This window comes from Echinops telfairi, unplaced genomic scaffold, assembly GCF_000313985.2.
Source record: "Echinops telfairi isolate 266 unplaced genomic scaffold, ASM31398v2 ScPeMD7_7410;HRSCAF=8448, whole genome shotgun sequence".
Lineage (NCBI taxonomy): Eukaryota > Metazoa > Chordata > Mammalia > Afrosoricida > Tenrecidae > Echinops > Echinops telfairi.
Window position 1 is genome coordinate 21,410,258 of NW_022111310.1, and position 21,289 is coordinate 21,431,546.

A 21,289-nucleotide genomic window follows, 5' to 3' on the forward strand; every position below is an offset into this window, starting at 1 on the left:
GAAAATGAGCTGATTCCGGGAACCCAAGAGGAAAGCAAATTTTGGGAATGATGAAGGCAACAAATGTATAGGTGTGCTTTACACAACTGATCTATGTATTGTGATGAATTGTATGAGCCCCAGTAAAATGATTTAAAAAAAAAGAAAGGGCAATCAATGGGTTATTATTGTGCTAATGCTAATTACTTTACTGAAATCACCTGACAACCTTTAGCTGATTGGTGTGTGAACACAACTTTCCAAAAATTAATCTGGAGGACAGGTACCAAAAACATGTCAGAGTCTATATTAACTCAAAAGAATATTCAGTAAGGGCTCACTGCTCCTCTGAGGGCAGAGGTCTTTTAAGAAATTGTGTTGTCTATCTCACTGTAGGCTCATGGCCCTGCTGCACATAATTGGAGTACTGTATTGAGAAGGGCACAATCTTTTGAGACCTTCCTGAGGCAGAAGTGGAAAGGATAGGAAGTAGAAGGGAAGGCCATTGAAATCTCCTTAGACTAATGGGTTTAGTGGTAGATAAAAAAACAGCCAAATTGCTCTGAAGCCATGCAGCTGTTAAAAAAAAAATCTATGTAACACAAACTTGTGTTAAAAATGCATTGTTCCTTAGCGAAACAACCCACTTTGCTATGGAAGTGATGGTTGGCGAGAGGGTGGCTGATCAGTCACCTGAGCGTGGCTCACACTGCATGATGCAGGCAACATTTAGCCACTATATGATGGGCTAGACTCTCCAATAAGACATTGGTGACCAAAGTACTGAAATTGTGGTTTGGGGAAAATAGCCACAGGGATAATAAACAACTTTTATAGGCTGGGAAAAATAGAAAGTGCTTCAAGATGAATCATTCTATACAATTTCTATGTCCATACTGGAAGAAAAATTGGTAATGGTTATAAAGTTAATAAGAGAGCACTAGATGAACACTGTACTTCTTGTCCAGGATATGATTTTGTTTACAACATCTCCATTACCAGTAAAAAGAAAGATCTGCTTGGGAAGTCACGTTGTCCAGACATGACCCACAGAAGTATCATTTTACTTGTGTTCTTGCTGGCAATTGTGTTAAATTTGTAACTGCCCATAGATCCGCACACCCTGAGTGGACACTACTGGACCACGGGGTACATTTTGCAAACTCAGCTCAGAGTCCTAAAAACCTAGTTACTGCAGCTTTTATAAAACCATCAGGTTTTGCTCTGAGGAACAATGTGTGCCATGTATGACTCCTCCTGGGAAGGGGAGAAAAGACTCTTGTTTGCTGCTGTCGAATTGGCTCCAACAGGAGGTTGGCCTTTTGCTAACAGGATGAAGCGTGAATGCAGTCGTTCACGGTCTTCAGAATCATTGTCATCCTTGAGCCCATTGTTGCAGCCATTGTGTCAGTTCATAGAAGGGCTTCACCATTGTCACCAAGTCTCTACTTCCCAAACTGATGCTCTTTTTGGAGCAACTGGTCTCTCATGGTGTCGTGCCCTAAGTAAGTGAGCTGAAGTCACGCCATCCATACTTGCCAGAAACATTCAGGTTACAGTTCTTCTAAGAGATGGGTTCTTCCTTTTGGCAGGTACAGCATGCTCACTCGTCTTTACTAACACCACAGTTTCAAATGCATTCATTCTTCTGTCTGTCCTTTCAACAGACATGTAAGACAAACAAACAAAAACCATGGCTTGACTCAGAAACACCTTAGTCATCAGAGTGATATTTTGTTTTTAAAAACTTTAAGAGCGCCTTTGGCAGCTGATTTGGACAATGCTATATGCTGTTTGATTTCTTGATGGGTGCTTCCATAGATGTTGATTGTTGACCCAAGTGGAATGAAATTGTTAAGTGATTTTTATATTTAGTTGAGAAGCTGTGTACCCATATGCATTAGGTAGCAAATGCTTTTGGCAATGCCCTTGGGAGGAAGCCATCTTTCAAGGCTATGAACTCCCTAATTGCTGGCACCAACTTACTGACCAAGGGCAAATGGTTCCCATTAAAAAGAATTTACAGGGCTTGGATCTACGTTTCGAGGGAGGGTATACGTATCATTCTTTAAATGTTGTATTCAATGTGAATTGTATGTACTTCATTTGGAGGTTGTCTTGCTCTAGACACATCTGAAAGGGACACCCTTATCTGATAGTATATAAAATTAATATAAGATTAAGGGAGCATGAAGTAGAAAATACAGGTACTCAACATGATTGTCTATCTATCTATCTATCTATCTATCTATCTATCTATCTATCTATCATCTATCATCATCATCATCATCATCATCATCATCATCATCTATCTATCAAACTAACAACTATTGGGAAAGTTGTGAATGGTAGGTAATCTTTGAACTGCAGAGGTAGACACTCCCTGTGACTGACAATTGGGGCCTTGTTAGGTTGAATATATCCCTTTCAGTGGTCCTATGCTGCCAGAAAGCACCTGCTTCCTTCGTGACCTTTACCAGGGATTCCAGCCAAATGCAAGGATTTCTGTGCCTTGAAGCTTATTTCAATCAGCTTTTCCAAATTAGTAATAAGAATCAAGTGGTAAAATGTGTCAGTATCCTTAGAAAATCCCGGGAAAAGTGGTCATGTAGACCATTTCCACAATTACAATCATTCCATCATTTGGGAACAAGAATAGGACCTGGATATCATGGACAACAAGGTATTGTTTGAATCTTAAGATCCTTTATGAAAGTTAAAAGAAAGGTAGAATGCAAATATTGAGATGTTCTGCAGTTTTCCATTGTATAACATGATTAATTTTTCATGCTTACTACTTTGTCATATTCCTATTAGGAATAGAAGTCCAGCGATCCACTTTGTATTATTTCTGCTAAGGAGAAAGGAAGCCGAGCAGAAGAGGCAAACAGAGCCTAACAGAGGCCCGGAAGAGGAGGGAGATGCTAGTTGTTCCTACTCTCAGACATGTAGGCATACGTGACAGAAGCATGTTCTCTTATTCCCAAGAGTGTCCAGGTTGGGTCAGCTAAGTCTGCCGGATGTGACAAACCACCTCTGTTCACCCCTTCTAAGCTGGAGAAAGTGGCCATGGTCTTCATTGCTTCTGAAAATGTGAAAATTAAAGAGTCCATATCTGCAGTAGGATTAGAAGCCAGAGCAGGTATTTTATCAATGTTAAAGTATGTTTTCTTGAGAAGAAAAAGTTTTTAATTGTAAAAGAGGTTTTCTCCTTACAGGAGTATTTCCTGAAGGCCCACAGTGTTCACTCACCACTGTAGAAGAATAGCCAAGTACGTCTTTGCTGATCCCTAAAATACCCACGCCCCTCTCGTATTCATTGGGCTCTTCGTCTTCTCCTTATCTGATCATCCTCTTACTGTCTTGCCTTGACCTTATTTACATCTTGCCTCTTGAAGATTTCCTTTCTTAGTGCCTCTCCTTAGATCATAAAGTCAAGATGTTTTTCCTTAAAACAGACAAAGAGATTTGGGTCCTGACGGAGCTTAAATAACAGCATACTAAGTGAAACTAAATGTAAGGGAATACATTGGTTTCATGTCATGGGCTCATAGCCTACTGTCTCACTTAAAATTCTTTTTTCCCTAATGCCTTCTTCCCAGGAGCCATGGCTGCTAGTGGTTACTCACTGGTCTGCTAACACCAAGGTCAGCAGTTCAAAAGCACCAGATGTTCCTCTGGTGAAAGATGAGGCTTTCTATTCCTGGAAAGAGTTACAGTCTCAGAAAGCCACAGGAGCAGTTCTACCCTGTTCTAAAGGGTTGCTATGAATCAGTCTACTTGGTGGCAAGTTTGGTTTGAGACTGCCTTTTTTTCCAGTGAAGATAAGAAGGGTGTTATTTATTAGTTTCCCTCAAACCACAATATAAATGCTATGTAAATACAAGACATTTTAGGTCATCAAAGGAAGGCCTCTGGCTATCTCTGTAACCTGAATTTTCTCATTGGTTCTCTCCTCTTAAGGTTCAATTGACTCTGGGTTCACGTCCTTCCAAGAGAGATCCCAATCCTAATGATGTGTTCCCACGTGCACAAAGCATCTCCTTACCTGGTACCTGGCCTCCTTTATTTCTTTCCTCAAACATATCTGGGAAATCCAATGTTTATCTCCCCCAATGCCATCCAGATGAAATATGCAGTCTGCATTCTCAATCAAAGGAGCCGATGGAAGAAAAGGGAAACGTCATTTACTCTACAGAGAAAGGATCCCCCTATCCTAGAAGCAGTCCCATATAGGTAGTCATGGTTTACAGAATAGCCATGATCACAAACTCTGAGAAGGGACAGATGTGTTTGTTTTAATTTCTACAGTAGCCTCAGTTTCTAGAAGACCTAGGGCATTCTGTAGGCTATATTAAATATTGACTGGATGAAAAACAAAAACAGTGAATGACGGATTCCTCCCTTCACATTATAAAATAAGGAGAATGCAAATAATTTGTTAGTCCTTAACTTAAACTTCTGCTAACAACAGGTAATGGATGTAATTTCAGGAAAATTGGAGCCCTGGTAGTATAGTGGTTATGCATTGGGATACTAACTTCAAGGTCAGCAGTATGAAACCACAAGCCAATCCGCAGGAAAAAAGGGCTTTTTCAGTAAAGAGTTGTAGTCTCAGAAACTCATATGGGGCAGTTCTACTCTTTCATATAGGATCACTATTAGTTGCCATCGACTCCATGGCTCTGAGTTTGGTCCTGGTTTAGGAGTCCCTTAAGGGCTTTCCAATACAACCACCACTTTGACCAAACTGCATCTCATAGTGTTTTTATAAACTACATCTTATATACTACATTGACTATGCTGCATCATACGATGGGGTACTCCCCTCAAACTGGAAAAACTGCTAAGTGGAGCTTGAGTAGTACACATTTTACCTGATAGGAAAGCATCAAGTAACTCACTCTGAGTTAGTGCACCCAGTGGCATCGTTTGGGAAGGTTCTCTTTGGCCACAGTGAGTTTTTCATATAAACAGTTTTTCTTAAAACCTCTTTTTTTTGTGTGTGTGATGGCCGCTTTAAGAGAAGAACATGAGGCTGTGAAATTTTGTATCTTGCTCAGGAAAAATGCTGCAGAAACTGTTGTGATATTGAATATAGTTTACCAAGACAGCGCTGTGGGTAAAACTCAAGTGTATGAGTGTTTTCTCATTTCAAAAAAGGTGAAATGTCGATTGATGACAAACCTCATTCTGGTTGTCTGCCAACTTCCCAAACAGATGAAAATGTCTACTTATAGTGCATTTGGAGTTTTTTCTACCAGGTCAGACTGTTAATCAAACTTGCTATTTAGAACTTCTAAAAAGATAGCATTTTTAACAGTGGGACAAAAAAGGCTCAATTTGTGGCAGACTGATTTTGCCATCATGACAGTGCACCTGCTCACACAGTCATCTCAGTGTGCCACTTTTGGTAAAAAACAGCATATCTCCATTGCCCCCACCCCTCACCTTACTCACCTGACCTCGCTCCATGCAACTTCTTTTTGTTTCCACTAATGAAGAGGGACATAATAGAACTGCAATTTGACAAGATGTAGAAGAGGTGAAGAAAAAAAATGAGGGAGGTGCTGTCAGCCATCTAAACAGATGAGTTTAAAAAATGTTTCTGAGAATGGAATCGCAGATTTGACAAATGTGGTAAGTGTAATTGGGACTACTTTGAAGGTGATAAAGTTGTTTTGTAAGACAATTTAAATACATATCTTTGGGTAAACATTCCAGTCTTTTTTTGAGTAACCCCTCATATACAGCATATACTGCATGGACTGCACTGCATCTCATATGTGGTAGTTATATAATCGTTTGTCAATTTGAGGATTAAGAATGAAGGGATGGAGTCTAGTCTGTCAGTTGGGTCACAGCCAATGAAGCCTCTGTGGGCATGGCCTTTCCCTGAGGATTCTGGGAAAATTCTGGTATTTTCCTCCTTGGAGGCAGGAGAGACACTCTGTCACTATTCACTCCCTTGGAGACTCTCTACTGACAAGGCTGGCTCCCTGCAAAGCACCCATGAGGAGAAGGCACATGGACCTACCCTGATGCAGCCCTGCAACCTAGAGAAGCCACGTGGAGACCCCTGCCAGTGCTGAGGTGCTTACAACGCCACTGGATCCAAAGACTGCCTACCTGTGATCATCCTGCATTTGGCATCATTGCATGTGTTTCATGAGTCTGAAGAGGACTTTATAGATTGGTATTGGATATATGGGCTAATATCAGCGTTATGGGCTTGGACTGGACTGGGGCGGGATGCTTTCATAATGTACAATTGCCCTGTATATAAAACTCTATCTTATACACATATGCATGTCTATGAATTTGTTTCTCTAGTTAACCGGACTAACACATCATAGTATTTTCATATACTAACTTTCAGAAGTGGATCACCAGGACTTCCTAGGACATCTTAGACTGGAAATTCGGTGGAAACCTGGTTAGTGTCAGAGCAAACAATAAATCTCCATTGTCAAATGGATGGTGCCTGTGCATGAGCGTATCAGCCAGGTCACTCACAGAGAAAGTCAGAATTCTACCACTGAACCACTGAGGCCTTTCTTGACTCTTCGTCATTCTTAAATCCTAACTCACTGTCACACTCTCACCAATATTTTCTATGTCCCTGTCTATACTAGCCCATTCCACTTGCTAAATCTATTTTAGCACTCTATTCTTGTCAGTGGAGATAGCTATGAATGTGTAAATTGATTTGATAAATGCTCATTTTCCTCCTATCACTAGTTTAAACCTAGCCCATGGCCTCAGTAGGATCTTAGGACTACTCCCTCAATGAATTAATAGGAGAAGGCTCATATGTGGTAGCTGTCATTATACTGGATGACTCATTATCCAGACCCAAAACTGATATTTAAAAATGTGAACTACTGGAGTGGTAGACAAAGCACAGACAGCAACAATTGTGGACACAACAATAAAAACAACTCGAGAGGAAAAACTCCTCACCATGTTCTTCGCTAATCACAAGCACCATTCACATTTGAAAATGAGCTCAGCTGAGGACTATTGATTTTCCTTTTGCTCTGCTTCAGGCGTTGTGCTGGGATTCCAGCTCTCAAGAGGTGGTACACCCTGCCCTGAATCCATTTGGCCTTGGTTTACCTCTAGTTCAAACAAGCCTGCCTGGCCGTCAGATTTAATTAAAGGGCAAGACAATAGCAATAACAACAGAAGGGGAGAGTCAAGAGACCTTGCTTGTTTTGTGAAACAGAATGAGGGGGTTTTCAAGAGGCAAATGAAGAGAGCCCAGAGCCCTGTAGCAATCACTCCGTTTGGCAGTGATGGGGAAGGCAGCTCCACAGCCCTTTGGGGCTCATTCTAGTAGGCAGGCAATGGAGGTCAGAGAGAGCAGCACTGACCACTGTGACCTGAGACAGTACATGCTGCAGTTTGTGGAAGACAGGATTAAAAGAAGAAGAAGGAAAAAAGCTCTAACTGCCAGACCTGATCGGAGATGGCAGATGTCCAATCAAACATTGTTTGGACCTATAGCCCTAGGCATCCACTCAAGCAGTGGGCTGAGAGTAGGATATAGACACTCTAGAGAATGACATGGGTTGATGAGAGTCTCAGAATGCCTATCAGGTGGACATTATAAGAAGAAGGCTGGTGATGATGGTGCCAGTGGACCAAAGTGGGGCTGAGTTTCACGCTCAAACCACACTGTTCTCATCCAAACCCTTCTCTAATCTTAGTCTCCCCACATAGTCCTCTTTTCTCATTTCTCTCAGTTGAGCATTGCCACACCTCAAATAAATCTTCATTATTAGAAGAGAATCCATATGTGAACTGGGGAGAAAAGCAGAGAACAAGGTCAAATCCTTTTGCAATGGATGGGGGAGAGAAAAGGGTAGTAACATCTGAAGGATGTGTGTCCCATTGCTAAGGTTGTCCTCTAGAAATACTGAGAAAGATGGCGGTTCTTCTATCTCTCCCAAATTTTTATTTGTAAAAACAGGTCCAAGTCTCAAGTAATCTATAAAAGAATGAACGTATATTCTGAGCCTCGCGTCATGATTTCAAACATTGGCCACTTTCCCTTTAGCTGCATGTTTGCATATATAAATACATACACATTCCTGGAAATTTTTTTTCTGAATTATTTGACAGTCTCTGGTAGATATCCTCGCGTTTCACCCTCTGAATTCTTAAACACCTATCCCCTGAGAACAAGAGCTTTCTTCTTCATAACAATGCCATTATGGCACCCAAGACACTGCTGCTGGAAGCACCTCACAGGCCACCCATTCCCACCTTCTCCACTAAATGTCTTCCATTATGTTTTCTCTTAAGAGAAACATAGTCCAGGATCCAAATAAAACTGGCCAATTGCATTTGGAAAGGAACCCTGGTAATATAGTGGTCAGGCCTTGGGCTGCAATCCTCAAAATCAAGATCAGCAGTTCAAGCCCCCCAACTACTCTGAGGAGAGAGATGGGGCTTTCTACTCCCTTTAAGAGTTAGTCTTGGAAACTCACAGGGCCAGCTTTACCCTCCCTATAGGGTCACTGTGAGTTGGCATCGACTCAATGGCAGTGAGTGGAGAGTTGAATTATTGAAGTGGAGCATTAGGTCTCCATAGCTCCTTTGGTGTACAGCAGCCCCCTTGCTTATTTATAGTCTCTTACTTCAGCAGCATTTTCTTTGAGAGTCTAGATTAATTGTCTTGTAGGCTATCCCAGCATCTTAAATTTCTCTGTTTCCTCAAGATTAATGTATAATTAAACATTTTGACAAGCTATTGCATAATGGACATCGCATCATATTCCTATTGTTCCATTATAGGAATCGTGATCAATGGGTGAAAATAAACCCCAAACCTCTGACACAGAGTTGATCTAGCTCATAGCAGCCCTGTGCAGGGTTTCTGAGACTAGAAATCTTTACAGGAACAGGCAGTATCTAGTAAGATACTACCTAGAAATGTTTCCATTATAAAGGGACCTTTTTCTTTTTTTTATGAGGTCCTGGAATGGTGGACGTAGTTAAGTGCTCTGCTTCTAACCAAAGAGCCTGACAATCTACTTCTTCAAGATCACAGCCATTGATGATTCTCTGGAAGGTGGCTCTGTTCTGAAACACATGGGGTTTGCCATAAGCTAGAACAGACTTGGAGCAAATGGTTGGTTATTCTTTGTTGCTGCCGCTGTTTCTTTTACAATTTAAAAGTGACCCATGTGATGATACTGACACACATATCCTCTACACAAAGAACCTCTTATCCAACGATTTTTATTTCCATTTTTGATCCTTGCTTGAATAAATTATTCTTTTAATAACTACAAAATGATGACTTTCTACTTTATTTCTGCCTTATTCTTAGTACATTTATTAGTTGATATTCTCTTGTAAAGAATTTCCCCTGTGGGGTCGGGGGTGGGGGGAGAATCCCCCTGTCTCCTTCAAGAGGAAGAAGTATGGATTATGCCTTGAAGAAAAGATCACACAGGGCATAGGAAAAGACCCCACATTTCTGACCATACCATTGAAATATTTTGTATCAGGTTAGATGCTTTCTTTTTAAGAGTGGCCTAGTTTGATTTGAGTTCCAAGCCCTCCAAGATCTTTGGGTGCCCCAACCTTACCAATACCTGCTTCGTCCTCACCCCCTCAGCATGGGGAAAGCACCAACCCTGCAGGAGGAACTTGTGATGCGCTATGTATAGTCCAAACTCTGCATACACCTGTCTGATGGCATTACTTGAGAGGGGGCAAGTTTGGGCAGAAGTGAGGTAGAGAGTATTCTTGTATCTGGTTGGGTCAGTTATAATTAGGTAAGTGTATGAAGGGGCCTTCAACAAGTTTGTGAAAAAATTCCATTATCTGTTAATTCCATTTTCCATCAATTTTTGAAGCCCTTGATCCACCTAGTACTGTCAAGTCTTTACCAATGTAGCTTCCAGTGCACAGAATGAAGAGGACAAGAAGAACACAGGAGAATGAGCAAGAGGTGGGGGTTGTGCCCCGTGGTGCTTCTGGATAGGAAAGAGAGACATTGTGGTTCTCTGGCCCAATTTCACAACTCTTTGGGCTTATTTGGGTTAATTATTCTTTATTGGGTTGTGCTCCCACAACGGGACCCATTGCTATGGAAGACTGACAGAGTAATGATATCACAGCAGTCTAACAAGAGCAACCATGCTTGTAGGGGTGCTTGGCCACCCTGGAGCTCTTGCTCTGCCTTGTCTGGTCTCTGAGTCTCCATTCCAATGGGCTTTGATTTTAAGGGGCAACAGGAACAAAGCCAAGATACAAACTCTCCCTCTCTACCTGACAAGGAAGTTCCTACAGGGATTAGAGAAGAAAAAAGTGTGTGCAGGTGTGGGTGGGGGCCATGGCAGCAGGGAGGAACAAGTGTGTTTAAGTCAGAGGAACAATCAGTATGAGGCTGGAGCAATTTTAAGATTAAGCCTTTGAGTTCTGTTTTATTTTATTTTTTATAAAAGGGAACGATCTCTCTCTGGTGAAAAAGTCATGCTGCTCTATTGTTGTAACCTCACCTCCACAAAATGACAGTTTTGTGTCGTTTCATTTCTGACCCACTTTCTTCATCTCCTTCGCTTATTTCCTTCAAGAGCAGTTTTAGATCCCGGCCCCAGCCAGTACCTTGCTTAAATTGCTTTAATCTCCAAGTGCTTCTTATATTGATTTCAAATAGTTAAGCTGCCAATCAACTCCACCCCTTGTGCAGCAGCCTAGGGCAGAGAGATTAAAACAAGGAACAAATGAGGCTGGAGGTAGGAAGTTGGGTAGAATTTCCAAATGAATGTCAGCAGGTTCTAGTGACTCCCTCTCCTCTCTCCCCTCTTGGAGGTGCTAGGTTATTATGCAGCAACTAGACCTAGCTTGGCAGTGTTAATCACAGTGAGCATTTAATACGCAGTTAGTTGGTGTCAGGAACAGTTCTTAATACCATATTTACATTAACTCATTTAATCCTCACAACGATCCGATGGGCCAAATATTATCATATCATATAATGGGTAAAGACCTCTGTGATCAGAAGAGGCAGCTGAGGCCTGAGTGATTTGTCCAAGTTCCCACAGCTAGTAAACGAGCGAAGGTGATTCAAAAGGTAGCCTGGCTCTAGACGAGAGCACGTAGCTGAAAAGCTATGAGAACTCTTTCTAATGGCCACAAAATCTCCACCAGGCTGGAATATCAACCTGCAGGAAAAGAAACGGAGCCAGGCAGCGGTCAAAACAAAGGTAAAGTGTACGTACCCTTGAACTGCCTAAGCCTGCACCATGCCACAATTATGTACTGGTGTGCAGCTTGACTTCGAGATGCAGAAATTGCTATGATGCTATTACTGCTACAATTTTCAAGGCTAACAGAGCTAATTTCAGATTAATAGTTCACAGGAGAAGACAGTGGTGAAGGAGGACAAAGAGCATCAAGCCGCTCCTTATTCGTCGAGCTTGGTTCCGGCCTTACCTCGCCCCAGGAAGCCTCCTCTCACAACTTTTGGCTCCCTGTTAAATATGGAACATGCTGAGTCCCTTGTTTGTGTCTACCACCAGATAAAATGTTGGCAAATTATATCTTGACAACCAAATCCAGCCCACTGCCTGCTTTGATAAATAAGGTTTTCTGGAAACATAGTCAAGATGGGTGGGTTACATCTCGTCTATGAATGCTCGTTAGCTAATAGCAGCTGTGAACAGTCACAACAGAGACTGCCTGGCCCATGGAGCACAAACGAGTTATTATCAGGCCATTTTACGAAAAAGCTAGCCATCCCCTAAGCTCAGCTGTGAGCACTTTCAGAGTAGAGCGTTTACCCTTGACTTCTGAGTCCACAGGAGCCAGCACTATAGGGGTAGAGATCGCAAGTGCTATCCTTGCAACTTCCATCAATATTTTAAGCTTGGTCTGGGGTAGACAACAGTCAGTTCATGATGGTTAGAGAAGTAGAGGGGATGCTGGTGGCCCCATCCAGCTCTTCTCTTTCTCAGCTCAGTGCACATCCAATCAGTGACATAGAAAATATATGGGCAATTTAGGAACCACACGCAGGCCTGCTGAACCCACTCTGCCAGAACTCACACACATAAGGAAGAGAGGCTTGGAGGCAGGCAGAGAGAATGAAGTGGAGACAAAGGGAAATTAGACCAGGTGTGGGATGACTTGCAACTTTCAATTTCCTAGGGGTGACATAACTTCCATGGCAGATAGCTTATTTTGGTCCTTCGTTAGGACTCTTATTAATATGGCATTGAATATCTCTAACTGAACCTGCTGTGTTAGAGATGGGAGAATGGAGGATATAATGCCACATCTTTCTTGGGCAGGCCTGGTGTGAGGGTGGGCAAGCAACAGATTGGATGGCGGGTAGAAATTACCTGCACATTTTCCATGCTCTGAGCTAGTAACGAGCCCGAAGTGTTTGAATGAACACTCCATCCAAACAATTGCCAGCAAGGGGGCCATTCATCTTGGAAGAGAACGTGTTTGCCTGAATTGCAGCACCATGAAAGAGCTCAGTTGGGCTAAATATGGCTGATGCCTTGGCTGCCAGTTTCTCCAGTTTCAGAGAACAGTGCGGAGCTTTCCAATAGGCTGTAGGCCACCTGCAGAGGGGGCCCTGTATCAGGAGGGAGATGTAAACTTAATGCAAAGGGGTGGCCTATGATCCCTAGTTTATACGACTAAGAGATTGCCAGAGAGAAACAGGCTAGTTTCTTTATTGCTGTTGTTTCTGAAGAGCTTGCTGCACTGGGTCACATGGCAACTTAAATCAGAGTCCTGAACGCTGTCCACACTAGTGTTCTTCATGAGCTGAAGGGCAGCAGAGAATTTCAATCCTTCCTGTCAGTCACGAGTCCCTCAAGTTTAAAAGGAAATGAAAACTCATGAAATTCTGTCACTTTTCTGTCATTGAAAGTTGATTAGGACACTTTTTATGACTAATAGTGGGCGCTCTTGCTTAAACACCTCCTTTATTTTCACATGTTTTCATAGAGCTGAGATGATTTTCTTTTGGCCTCTTCCACTAGCACCATAAATCTTCTCTTCTCTAGGTTACATAATGCCATCAGCTAAACTTTATCATAAATAGTTTTGAGGCTATTCACAACTTCGATCTTTTCAACCATGCCTCAGTCTGTCCTCAGCCTGTTTTTATTTTGAGATCCAGAATTACAGCAAGGCTCAAAAGTTAAAAGGCTTTACGTGAAACAACTCTCGCAAGTCAAATGTACTCAGCTCTCAGAGAGAAACCTCCCAGACCTTATTGCAGGCACGAATACAGAGAAAGAAGCCTTCAAGGCAATGTTAGGCACTAGTTCTATTTTGTGATGTCAGTCTTTCAGGCCTCCTCTCGGAAGGCTCCCCCCACCCCCTCCCGTGGTTGGAATGTCAAGTGCTGAGGTTCACATTCAGAGTTCATGGTTTTCATTTCTGTTTCAATATGGCAATTCTACTGGTAGATCATTTTTTCGAAAAGGATGTTCCTGGGGGCGGAGGGGGGCAGTGGGTAGAGTACCTTGGATGGTTGTACAATTGACTGACCTTTACCAAGTTTGCCAGCCGACACAGCTCACCCTCTAAACCACGTCTTCTCTGTGAAGAGTGGTACTGACAAGGCAGATGGAGTTGGCTTGAGCTAAATAATTGAACTCATCTTTTATTTTTCTCCCTTGGTTATTTTGGTGAGATATTTTATTTTTAGAGGTGTTCAAAGGATTCACAAGGCCTTTTTATAACAAAAGATGTATCGTGTTACTTGGCCAAAACTGTTAGAAAGTGCCCAATTGTCTGATGTCAGTAATGGAGGAATTCAAGAAATCATCCTGCCGAGACTTTCAGGAATGGATGAAGAGCCGATGAGTGGCAGCTACAGTTGATCCTGGACCAGTTCAGAACATGAGTTAAGATTTCCCATCATTCCTTACATACAAGTCTCATTAGCACTCTTTTTGATCCTTATAGTGTGGCAGCAGCATCAATCAAGTTTACAATGGTTGAAAACTTGAAAAAGTGCATGTACTGTTTTATTTACTTTTACTTCTCCCTTGTCCATTTTGCAAATTCTTGTTGAAAATGTCAGTCTATCTTAGCTACACTGATGGGAGAGAAGTGAGAGGGGATATTCAACACTAGTAGAGAGTGTGCGGGTGGAAGCTGTGTGTCTTGGGGCCTGGGTAAGGTTGGCAACCGAAGTCAAAGTCAGAGAGAGAGAGAGAGAGAACAAGTATTCTGGGGTGGGCCATAACCTCTTCTACAAGTCTGCTGTGCAAGGCACAGACTGCTCCCTAGTGTACCACAGCTCAGGGGAGTGGAGTGCTCAGGGAATTCTGTAGCTACTGCAACCAGCCCCCACATATTCAGAATCTCCTATTTTCATCCATCATTCCTTGTGTGTGTGAACTGTAGCTTGTACTCCACAATACCATCATCTATAGAAATCTAAGATGCATTTATTATGAGATACATTATTATTTTATTTACTACCAAGAGAGAAAAAAAATCCACTGCAAATTAAGCTATGACACCACTTTGTTTGCAAAGCACATCCTAATTGTAAAACTGTGAAAACATGAATGTCTCTTCAGACAATGAAATATTGGATACTTGTCTGTATTTAATACGAAAACATTTCTCTCTTCCCACCCCTTTTCCATCTGTGGATAAAGTTGCATAAAAAAATATTCCATGTTTACCCTTCCAGTTTATTTACCCACTGACATATCACTACAAACTCCCTGACATATTCATGCTCCCCTTTAAAAAACATTCAGTTTCCTAGAATCAGTGCACAGGGATGCTTTATGGGGGAGGAGGGGCTGTGGAAACACTTTCAAATAAAATCCTGCAGAGAAGTAAAAAATAAGTTCAAACAAAAATCGTGTTCATAACATTACTATTTATATTAGCCAAATACTAAAAACCTTCCAAATATCTATTAGCAGATGTGGTATATCAATACGATGGAATAATATTCAACCACCTAGAGAAATGGAATACCGATACATGGATTAAGCCGGAGAACATTCTGTCTTGTGAAAGAAGTCAAAGCCAAAAAGCCACAAGGGTATGACTCCTTTTATACGAAGTGTTAAAAATAAGCAAATTATAGAGACAGAAAGTAGATTAGTGGCTGCCAGAGACTGGGGGAAGGGTGAATGGAAAGGGTCTAATTAATGGGTATCAGGTTTTCTTTCAGAGGTGATTAAAATGCTCTCGAATTAGACATTGATGTTGATTGTATTACCTTGTGAATCTACAAAAATCATAAAACTGAACACTTCGATGTAGTTCAACTGGTGAGAAATGTTATCTCAGCTTAAAAAAAATAAGCTTGTAGAAAGCATTCCTTCAGGTTGAAGCAGAAGCAGATTTCTTGGAAACAGGATTGGGGGCTGGCAGGATGTTTTAGTTCAACAAACTAATTTTTCTTTTTTTTCTCTTGCTCTGAAGATTGAGTCCTGAGATTCTTTTGTGCAACTTGGCACTTTGAAGACCCAGTTTGAAACTCACTATCTTAAGCTTTTCCCATAAGGGGACTCATTGCTCTAGCACCCCTTCTCGGATGCACTGCAAGTCCTTGGGCATCCTTCTTTTGGGACCAGGTTCCCTGCACAGTGAGGAGAATAAGCTGCTCCAACACCATTCCAGCCTCTCACCCCTCCCCCTCCCCCACCAGCTCTTCCAGAGTCATGCTGCTTTGGCACAGTCACCACACCTGTCACCCATTCTATAGCCATCTTCTTACACTACCTCCATCTGCCATCAAAGGTCAGGTGTGAAAACAACAGAGAAGCATCATGCTCTGCTAGAAATAAACATATAACATATAGACTACCATGTATGTTATTAAAATATATATTAACCCAAGACTATGTCTTGCCTGGAACAAGGCTTGCGCACTCATATATGTAACATGTATATGTAGAGTAGGCAGTTTCCTCAGCTGCAGGTACTACCTTAGTCAGAAGGGTCCGGGTCAAACTGCCTCAAGTCCAGTCCAGTTGCTTATATTCTGTATTTTATGGGGACATCTGTTATTTAGCTAAATGGTAGCCCTGGAAAATTGTTTCAATTCCATTCTATGTATTTAGCACAGTTTATCCATTCACCTTCAGGTGAACACTTGGGTTGTTTGCATTTTTTTGCTATTGTGAATAATGTTGCAATGGACATATATATGCATATCCCTATTCAGACATCTTCTATTAGATCAGCAGGATATATATGTAGGAGTTGGATTGCTAGATCACAAGTTAGATTTATTATTTATTTATTTGAAGAAGTTTCATATTGTCTTACAAACTGGTTGTACCAGCTTACAATCTCACCAGCATTGAAGAAGGGTTTGAATCTCCTAGTATCCTTGCTAGCATTTGTTGTTTCCTGCTTTAGTAATGCCTTCTTACCAGAGATGAGATAGTACTTCATTATAGTTTTGATTTGCACTTCTCTAAGGGATCTTCTCTCCATAAATGAAGACAAGGTTGAAGTTGCCAGGATTTTGTCTTGCTTGGATCCACAATCAGTGCAGTAGTCAAGAGATCAAAAGATGTATTATTAGGTAAATCTGCTGCCCAAGACCTCTTTAGAGTATTGAAGAGCAAGGGTAATTTTTTTGACTAACCCAAGCCGTGGTAGTTCCCATTGCTTCATTTGCATGCAGAGGTTGGACACTGAATAAGGAAGACCATAGAAAAATAGATGCATTTGAATTGTGGTGATGGAGAAGAACATCAAAAGTACCATGAACTGTTAAAAGGACAAACCAATTCATCTTGGAAGAAGTAAGGCTACGGAGCTTCTTAGAGACAAGGATGGCAAGGCTTTGTCTTACATACGTTGAACGTATTGTCAGAATAGACACCTTGGCCATACTGTCAGAAGGGCCATACTGTTCCTGGAGAAAGGCGTTGTGTTGGGTAAAGTGGAGGGGCAGAAGAAAAGAGGAAAAGAAAAGAAACGTGGAAAGCCCTCTTGGATTGACTGTGTCTGTGTCAATGGACTAAGACACAGGAACAATGTGCGGATGACCCTGGACTGCACAGTGTTGCATTCCAATGTGCCCAGGGTCGCTATGGGTTGGAGCTGACTCGATGGCCCCTAACAACACCAACAGTGGATCTTATCTGAAAGCACAGAATGCCGGAAAGTTATTTACTTGTGTTATACTTGCTGTGGAAAGGCAATTCTCCTTTATCCAGATTGTGGATAACATTTGAAGAATGGGAACTTCAGAACCATTGATTGTGCTCGTGTAGAACCTGTACATAGCCCAAGAAGCAGTTGTTCAAAAGCAATGAATGGTTACTTACTGCTTTAAAATCACGAGAGGTGTGCCTTGGGTTGTACTGTCTTATGATACTTATGATACAATCTCTATGCTGAGCATAGAGTCATGAAGAGGAGCTTGGTAGTGGGTTTGGAGAAAGACTAATTACAACTTGTAATATACAGGTGATGCAACCCTTCTTGCTGACAGTAAAGTAGACTTGAAACACTTTCTGATGAAGATAAAAGACTACAAGCTTCAATAGTGATCACACCTAAGCATTAAACAAACATCCTCACAACTCGACCCCTAAACAACATTAGGAAAAAAAGGAGAAGAGACTAAAGTTATCAAATGCTCAATGCTTCTTGGATCCACAATGAATATCCATGGAAGCAACAGTCAGGAAATCAAATGATGTATTGCACTGGGCAAATCAGTTGCAAAAAGGCCCCTTAAAGCATTAAACAGCCAAGTTGCTATTTTGATAAGGTATACCTGACCCAAGCCATGGTATTTTCTTCATATTTATATAAGAGGATAAAAGTTGGGCAATGAATACAGAAGACTGGAGAATAATTCCTGCATTCGAATTATGGTACTGGCAAAGAATATTTTAAAGTGCTGTGGTCTGTCCAAAGAAATAACAAATCTTGTAAGAGGTATAGCTGGTATGTTCTTTAGAAGCAACTGTGGTGAAAGTTTAACTCCGTTCATTGGGATGCCTCACCTGAAAAGAACAATTTTTAGAAAATGACCAGGAGGGGAAGGGAAAGGTGGGGGAAGAAAGGGGGAATGGATCACAAGGATCGATATATAAGCCTCTCCCAGGGGGTCTAACAACAGAAAAGTGGGTGAAGGGCAACAGAGGACGATGTAAGATATGAAAATAATAATCTATAACTGATTAAAGGGTTCATGAGGGAGAGTGGGTTGGAGGGAGGGGAAATGAGGAGCTGATATCAAGGGCTCAAGTAGAAAGAAAATGCTTTGAAAATGATGATGGCAGCAGATGTACAAATGTGCTTGACACAATGGATGCATATATGGATTGTGATAAGAGATGTAAGAGCCCCCAATAAAAGTATTTAAGAAAAGGACATTATAGTCGGTAAAGTAGAAGGTAAATGAAAATGAGAATTCCTGAGAGGTAGAGTGACACAACACCTATGACCAACGTGATTCGAATTTGTAAATAGCAGTAAACATGGCAGAGGAACAGGCAACGTTTCTTGGTGTTACACATAAAGTCAGCATGCGTTGGAACCAACTTGATAGCAACTAGCATCAACATTGAGAGACTTTCCAAGCTAAAAATGATGTCTATCACAAGGAAGCAAGCCACTGTGAAGAAGAGTGAGCATACAAAGTGAACTGAAGGGTTCATGCTGTAGGAATCGGTGGATTGGGCACTCTGAAAGAGATTTTAAGCGTGTTTAAAAGGTTTTCATAGCTATATGAAAACAGAAGACTTGAAACAGGAACAAGGGAATATGTAAAACAAAAAGATTTTAAAAAACAAATAAATAGAGATTATATAAATGAATGTAGTTCCTGACATTAGAACAAATAGCTAGATAAAAAAGATGACTAGAAAGGAGAATTATTGAATTAGAATTAACTCTTAAGACATTGCCCAAAATGTAGTTAATAGATAAAAGGTGATGAAAAATGGGCAAGACAAAATTAGATCTAGAGAACAGAAGAAGATGATTTAGCATGCATGTAATAGGATGAATGGCAATTCAGTGGGAGACAGATGTAGAGAAATAGGTTCATTGTTTTCCCTTAAATCAAGTAATGTGCAGATTCTTGAATAAGATTAATTTTTTTAAAAAAATCTATCTCCAAGCTATTTTATATTGATATGGTAGCCTATCAAAGACGAATTCTTAAAGGCTACTTCAAAGAAAAGATTAATTGCTTACAAAAAGCATCACTAGTGTCTGTCATCAGAATTCTCATGCACTGTAATTACTGGAGAAAAACAACTGTCAATTTAGCATTGTATGCCCAGTGCAATCTATCATTTTGTAGTAAGGTTAAAATAAAAACATGTTCAGACTGAAAGAAAAAGATTGAAGTAATTTTCTACTCACTGACCCTTTTTAAAAAGACCCAAAGGATGGGTGAACTTGGGTAAAAAGGAAATTATGCCCGAACAAAGCTGTGGGGTGCAGAAAGCAATGTCAAATAAACATTATTAGAGACAATGTTAATACTAAATAAGTGTGCATGCACGCACAGTTGCATAAACAAACAAAAGGGTTAAAAACTAGGTCGATGAAAATACTTGCCATTTACATGGAAGATAGAAAAACACATTTCCTAATTAGAGGATCTTATGGGCCTCATGTAGCCCTAGAGCTGTAGTGGTCATGCATTGGGCTGTGATCCGCATGGTCCGCAGTTCGAAACCACCCGCAGCTCTGAAGGAGAAAGACCAGGCTGTCTACTCCCATAAATAGTCAGTCTCGGAAGCCCACAGGAGGTCACTGTGAGTCAGCATTGACCCAAAGGCAGAGAGGTCCGTTTGATATGGGCGTCACATAAATGCTGATTAAATGTGGTACTCACACTGAAATTCAAGAGTAATATCTAAGTTGATTCAAACAAAATGTCTAGCCTCCAATTATAATAAAGGAAATGAAGTTAACGCTATGAATCTCACAGTCATCAGGAAATGCTATCTGGCAATGGAAGAGACTGTCTAGATACATGCTTATGCAGACATATACATACATATGTCTGCGTGTATGTATATGGGAGAAAGAGGAGGTTTCAACTCCGATAAAGAGTTACAGACTTGGAAACCCACAGGGCAGTTCTACCCTGTCCTGTAATGTTGCTATGAGTCAGAAATTTACACACACACACACACAAGACCTAGTGGAACAGTGGCTAAGTGCTAATCAAATAGTTAGCGGTTCAAACCCACTAGCCACTCCATGGGAGAAAGTGTGGCAGTCTGCTTCCATAAAGTTTTACAAGGTTCCTGGTGTTTATTCTGACTCATATTGACCCGGTGCATAACAGAGGGAATCGCAGCTGGGAATTTATATGCAATTGTTACTGGTAAGCAACCATTATGCTAATTCAATTTGAGGGCCTTTCTCTTTTTTACTGACCCTCTATCCTCCTTCTCTTGTGATAACATGTCGAAGTATATGCGATAAAAACTTGACCATCCTCCCATTTAACAAGCATTCTGGCTATGCTTCTGCCAAGACAGATTCATTCTTTTCTCTAGCTGCCGCTAGGCTGTTACACATTCTTTACCAATACCAGAATGCAAAGGCGTCAATTCTGCTCCAGTTCTCCTTAATCTTCGTCCAGCTTTCTCATGCATATGAGGCCATTGAACAAACTGTGGTTTGCGTCAGGTACTTCTTAGTATAGTCCATGTTCAGATGAATAATGATGTTTGCAGCCTCTTCCTCTCATCTTGATTTGTGCCACATCCAGTAAACCAAAGTCCTGAAAGCTTTGCTCCATCCACGTCATTCAGGTGGACTCTCCTCTGAGAAGGCAACTTTTCCCCAGTCATATTTTCCGTGTCTTCCAACCTATGGGGCTCATTTTCTGGTATTATGTTAGACAGTATTCTACCATTATTCAGAAGATATTCAGTGGCTAATTTTCTGTAGTGGTCTGCCTGTTCCTTCTTCTTAGCATCCAGCATCACAGCATCACCAAGCCACCTGACAAAGGAGGGGTGGATATAGTGGTTCTTGTAACACATGCAATTATACTGTCTGTATGGATTGTAGAAGTGTTCACATAAATTATCTGGTTGTGAAGTGCTCCCTTCATTACAATGATAGGAAATGCTTCTGGAGACAGAAAAAGGGAAAGGTATCATGAAAGAGGTCACAAGGAAGCTCTGCACTATCTCAGTATTTTCTTATTTTCTGTAAGTTTTTAAAAAAAATCATTTTATTAGGGGTTCATACAACTCTTATCACAATCCATACATACATCAATTGCGTAAAGTGCATTTGTACATTCATTGCCCTCATCATTCTCAAAACATTTCCTCTCCACTTAAGCCCC